This window comes from Geotrypetes seraphini, chromosome 5 (assembly GCF_902459505.1).
Source record: "Geotrypetes seraphini chromosome 5, aGeoSer1.1, whole genome shotgun sequence".
NCBI classification, from domain to species: domain Eukaryota; kingdom Metazoa; phylum Chordata; class Amphibia; order Gymnophiona; family Dermophiidae; genus Geotrypetes; species Geotrypetes seraphini.
Genome location: NC_047088.1, coordinates 106,000,363 through 106,006,362, shown reverse-complemented (window position 1 = coordinate 106,006,362; position 6,000 = coordinate 106,000,363).

Below are 6,000 nucleotides of genomic sequence, written 5' to 3'. Positions count from 1 at the left end.
TGAAATACTGCTTGCATATGGAAAGGGAGAGCAAAGAGTGAAAAACACAGAGGACTTTAATAGATGGCTCAAAGCCTGGTGTCATCAAGAAGGCTTCAGGTACATAGGAGGATGGGAAAATACATGGAAGGACAAGAAGCTATATTGCACTGATGGGCTACATATTACTACAGCAGAAAAAGAAACCTTGCAGAGAAATTAGACAATATTTTTCTAGGCATTTAAACTAGAAGGTGGGGGTGGTGTATGTACAAAGGACAATTATAGAGTCCACCCCCGGCAAAAGAAAAGATGTGATAGTAGTAAAGACTGCAACATAAGCAATATCAGCAACTCATTTCTTAGTATTGCAACGGAAAGTGAAACGACACAAAAATCCATACGAAAAAGGAGATTATCGCTGAAAAATAGCTGGAAAGCGATGACCACAAATGCTCACAGTCTAAGCAATAAAGTTCATGATCTGCAAGCCCTGATGTTAGAGGCAGATCTAGATATTGTCGCTATCACAGAGACATGGTTCAGTGAATCACATGGATGGGATGCAAACATACCGGGATATAATCTTTTTAGGAAGGACAGAGATGGTCATAAAGGTGGAGGAGTAGCTCTCTATGTAAAGATCAATATCCAAGCAACTGAAATGCAAGGGACCTGGGGAGAGGTAGAAGCGATATGGATTGCTCTGAAAAAAGAAGATGGAACTTCTATCTACGTGGGTGTAGTCTACAGACCTCCGACTCAATCGCAGCAAATTGATAAGGATCTGATTGTGGATATCCAAAAGTTTGGAAGGAAAGAGGAGGTTCTGCTGTTGGGAGATTTCAACCTGCCGGATGCAGACTGGAATGTTCCGTCTGTGGAATCGGAAAGAAGTAGGGAGATAGTGGATGCCTTTCAAGAGGCTCTGCTCAGACAAATGGTGACAGAACCCACTAGGGAAAAAGCGATATTGGATCTGGTCCTCACAAATGGAGAGAGCATCTCTAATGTTCGAGTGGGTGCTCACCTGGAAAGTAGCGATCATTAAATGGTTTGGTTTGATATAACGGCTAAAGTGGAGAGCTGCCGCACAATACTTAAAGTCCTAGATTTCAAACGTACAGACTTTAATGCAATGGGAAAGTACCTGAAGAAAGAGCTGTTAGGATGGGAGGACATAAGAGAAGTGGAAAGACAGTGGTCTAAGCTGAAAGGAGCGATAAAAATGGCTACGGACCTTTATGTGAAGAAAATCAATAAAAACAAGAGAAAGGGAAGCCGATATGGTTCTCCAACCTAGTGGCTGAGAAAATAAAGGCGAAAGAGTTGGCGTTCATGAAATATAAAAAAAACCAAGAAGAGGAGAGCAGAAAGGACTACAGGGTGAAACTGAAAGAAGCCAAGAGAGAGATACGTTTGGCGAAGGCACAGGCGGAAGAACAAATGGCTAAAAATGTAAAAAAGGGATATAAAAATTTTTTCAGATATATTAGTGAAAGGAGGAAGATAAAAAATGGAATTGCTAGGCTAAAAGATGCTGGGAACCAATATGTGGAGAGTGATGAGGAGAAAGCAAATGTGCTAAACAAATACTTCTGTTCTGTGGTCACAGAAGAAAATCCTGGAGAAGGACCGAGATTGTCTGGCAAAGTTACACGAGAAAATGGAGTAGATTCTGTGCCATTCACGGAGGAGGGTGTTTATGAGCAACTTGAAAAATTGAAGGTGGACAAAGCGATGGGACCAGATGGGATCCATCCCAGGATACTAAGGAAGCTCAGAGAGGTTCTGGCGAATCCTATTAAAGACTTGTTCAACAAATCTCTGGAGACGGGAGTGATTTCTGGGGATTGGAGGAGAGCAGATGTGGTACCTATTCATAAAAGTGGTCACAGGGATGAAGCAGGAAACTACAGGCCGGTGAGCCTCACTTCAGTTGTTGGAAAAATAATGGAAGTTTTGCTGAAAGAAAGGATAGTGTACTTCCTTGAATCTAATGGGTTACAGGATCCGAGGCAACATGGCTTTACAAAAGGTAAATCGTGCCAAACGAACCTGATTGAATTTTTTGATTGGGTGACCAGAGAGCTGGATCGAGGACATATGCTAGATATAATTTACTTGGATTTCAGCAAAGCCTTTGATACAGTTCCTCATAGGAGGCTGTTGAACAAACTTGAAGGGCTGAAGTTAGGACCCAAAGTGGTGAACTGGGTCAGAAACTGGCTGTCGGACAGACGCCAGAGGGTGGTGGTTAATGGAAGTCGCTCGAAGGAAGGAAAGGTGAGTAGGGGAGTCCCTCAGGGATTGGTGCTGGGGCCAATCCTGTTCAATATGTTTGTGAGTGACATTGCTGAAGGGTTAGAAGGAAAAGTGTGCCTTTTTGCAGATGATTCCAAGATTTGTAACAGAGTAGACACCGAAGAGGGAGTGGAAAATATGAAAAAGGATCTGCAAAAGTTAGAGGAATGGTCTAATGCCTGGCAACTAAAATTCAATGCAAAGAAATGCAGAGTAATGCATTTGGGGATTAATAATAGGAAGGAACCGTATATGCTGGGAGGAGAGAAGCTGATATGCATGGACAGGGAGAGGGACCTTGGGGTTATAGTGTCCGAAGATCTAAAGGCGAAAAAACAGTGTGACAAGGCAGTGGCTGCTGCCAGAAGGATGCTGGGCTGTATAATGAGAGGCGTAGTCAGTAGAAGGAAGAAGGTGTTGATGCCCTTGTACAGGTCATTGGTAAGGCCCCACTTGGAGTATTGTGTTCAGTTTTGGAGACCGTATCTGGCGAAAGACGTAAGAAGACTTGAGGCGGTCCAGAGGAGGGCGACGAAAATGATAGAAGGCTTGCACCAGAAGACGTATGAGGAGAGACTGGAAGCCCTGAATATGTATACCCTAGAGGAAAGGAGAGACAGGGGAGATATGATTCAGACGTTCAAATACTTGAAGGGTATTAACGTAGAACAAAATCTTTTCCAGAGAAAGGAAAATGGTAAAACCAGAAGCAATAATTTGAGGTTGAGGGGTGGTAGATTCAGGGGCAATGTTAGGAAATTCTACTTTACGGAGAGGGTAGTGGATGCCTGGAATGCGCTCCCGAGAGAGGTGGTGGAGAGTAAAACTGTGACTGAGTTCAAAGAAGCGTGGGATGAACACAGAAGATTTAGAATCAGAAAATAATATTAAATATTGAACTAGGCCAGTACTGGGCAGACTTGCACGGTCTGTGTCTGTGTATGGCTGTTTGGTGGAGGATGGGCTGGGGAGGGCTTCAATGGCTGGGAGGGTGTAGATGGGAGGGTGTAGATGGCTGGGAGGGTGTAAGTCTTAACAGAGATTTCGGCAGTTGGAACCCAAGCACAGTACCGGGTAAAGCTTTGGATTCTTGCCCAGAAATAGCTAAGAAGAAGAAAAAAAAAAAAAAAATTTAAATTGAATCAGGTTGGGCAGACTGGATGGACCATTCGGGTCTTTATCTGCCGTCATCTACTTTGTTACTATGTATGCCCGCATGTACATTCAGTCTATTAAATGCTACTGGCTTTCAAAAACATGCGAGACATCATCCCTTCTCCAGTAGGTCTTCCAGGCAAAACAGAGAGAGAGTGTTGTCCTCCTTCCCCAGCGAGTTTGTTGGATTCCCCCAGTTCTGTACTCATTCACCCGTAGTTTGAAAATGTGTTCACCTTGGGGCCAGAGTTCTGCTGGCCAGAGCAGGGCTGGACTTATCCTTGGTTTTGGATAGGTGTGATCAGGGAGACCTGGATCGGCGTGATGATTTTGGGGGGCTGTGGTCAAGTACTCCTCGGCATCTTGCTGTTAGAGGATTCAGCCCCTGGAAAGAATCTCCTAGAGGTTTTTTTGTTTGTTTTAATTTGGTTGAGCAGGCTCAGAAGTTCTTACAGCCCAACCAATCAAATTAAAGCAAAACAAAAAGAAAATGTCTTTAGGGTATTCTGTCCAGGCACTGACTCCCCTGCTCTACAACTACAGTATGTTAAGGAGGAGGAGCTCAAATGGTGTGCTGACCTAGGACTAGTCAGCCTTGAGTCATCAAGGGATTTAGCAGCTGTAGAGAAGCTCTTGGTGGCCTGATTCTAGCATGATGCTCTGGATACCGTCAGTAAGAAGGAGGAGCCACCAGCAGCCTGTAGCCCCTCCTAGACTGAAGGAGGTGGAGTCACCAGGAGCAAGCTATCAAGGGATTCTGCATCTGTAGAGAATCCCTTAATGGCCCAATGCTCTGGATGTTGGTGGTAAAAAGGAGGAGCTGCCTGCAGCCCAGCCCAGGCGAAGCGAAGGAGGAAAAGTCACCTGCATCCTGCAGATAGGACCTTCACTGAAGACCCTGACCACATGCCACTGCCAGTCAGCAATGTCTGCCAATCAGTTAACTTATGTTTCAGCAGCTAACCAGTCATTTGCAGTGGAAGATAATCAGTAATCCTGGCTGAAAATCATCAGATAGTGCCAAAATGGTAGCTGGGGATGTTTCAGGGGCAGGTCCAATATAGGCCCAGATTTTCAGTGCTAACTGGCAATTCTATCTTTATACGCTAGCTGATACCTGGTTAACATTGAATATCAGCTAAGCAGGTATCAGCTAGCCACCTTTTAAAAAAAAAACAAAACAAAACCCTGGATGTTTAATGTCAGTTTCCAGAAATGGCTTGGCATTGAATATCTGGGGTCAGTGCTGGATGCAGGCTTTAAGAGTGCTGCCTGCTGCTGGTTGAATATTGGCCCCAATATGTATAGAACCCACCAATACCATAAATTAGATCCAGACCCAGACCTCTCCACTGGGTCCTGGACTCCCAGTAGCTCACTGATACTAGGAGATCAACACACTGACATCCTGATATCTGACTAGCATCTCAATCTTTTTACATTCCAACACCAAAAATAAACAGATACATCTCCCTTTAATAAAGGGAAATATTTTTAAAGGCTTTCTTTATGTAAACAGTCTCCATGTTTTCTTGTTATTGTAGCAATCTCTTGATATTCAGACCATGGTAGTAAACAATGTCTTAGCTTCTCCCAGCTGTGGGCTGAATAGACCCCCAGATGTTCTATGGCAGGACATGTATAGCTCCTAGCATTCAATATCTGGGTCTCAGTGATCATCTGAAAGTTAACCAGATACTGGCCAATATTCAGACAGGCACCTGGTTAACTCCATTGCTTAAAGTTAGGACAGCCTAAACCAGGGGTGTCCAACTTGCAGCCCTGTGAAGTATTTTGTGCGGCCCCGTTCGAAGGCGATACAGTGTTTTCCTCTGCTGCCCCCTGGTGTTTACCGTCTTGCCAGCTCCCTCCTATGTCTTGCTGCAGCGTTTGCGCAGCCCCAGAAACATTTTTTTCAGCTAATGCGGCCCAGGGAAGCCAAAAGGTTGGACACCCCTGGCCTAAACTGAGGCTGCCTGTGCCTATTAACTGTGCTTTATACTGATACTGTAGCAGTTTTAAAATAGCCCCTTGAAATGCAAGCCTATGAACTCTTAACAGAAACTTTCTATGCTAAGAAAAATCTATTCCTCAAACTCCTTTGCTAACTGAGCAGAATACTTTAAAGAAAATAAAGTCGCTGAGTTTACCTATTTAGCTTTAGGTCTCCCCTTCCCCAAGTCTGCAACCAATATCCCAGCAAAGTCTTACCAGTGAAGATCTCTCTGTTCTGGAAGTCCTCTCAATCTGCAGGCAAAAAGGCTATTGGGGGTGGTAGATGGGTGAATACAGTAAGTTTGGGGGGAATTTTGGAGGGCTCACTATATAATGTACAGGGGTTATGGTGAGATGTGTACCTGGCACCCTTAATGTGAAATTCACAGCAGTGCCCCCTAGGGTGCCTCACTGCTCTGAGATGTGTACCTGGCACCCTTAATGTGAAGTTCACAGCAGTGCCCCCTAGGGTGCCCCACTGCTCTGATAGCATGTCTGTGTGTCCAGTACATTAAAAATGATGGTTCCTCCTACATGCAAATGGCTTATTTGGGGCATTCTTAATTG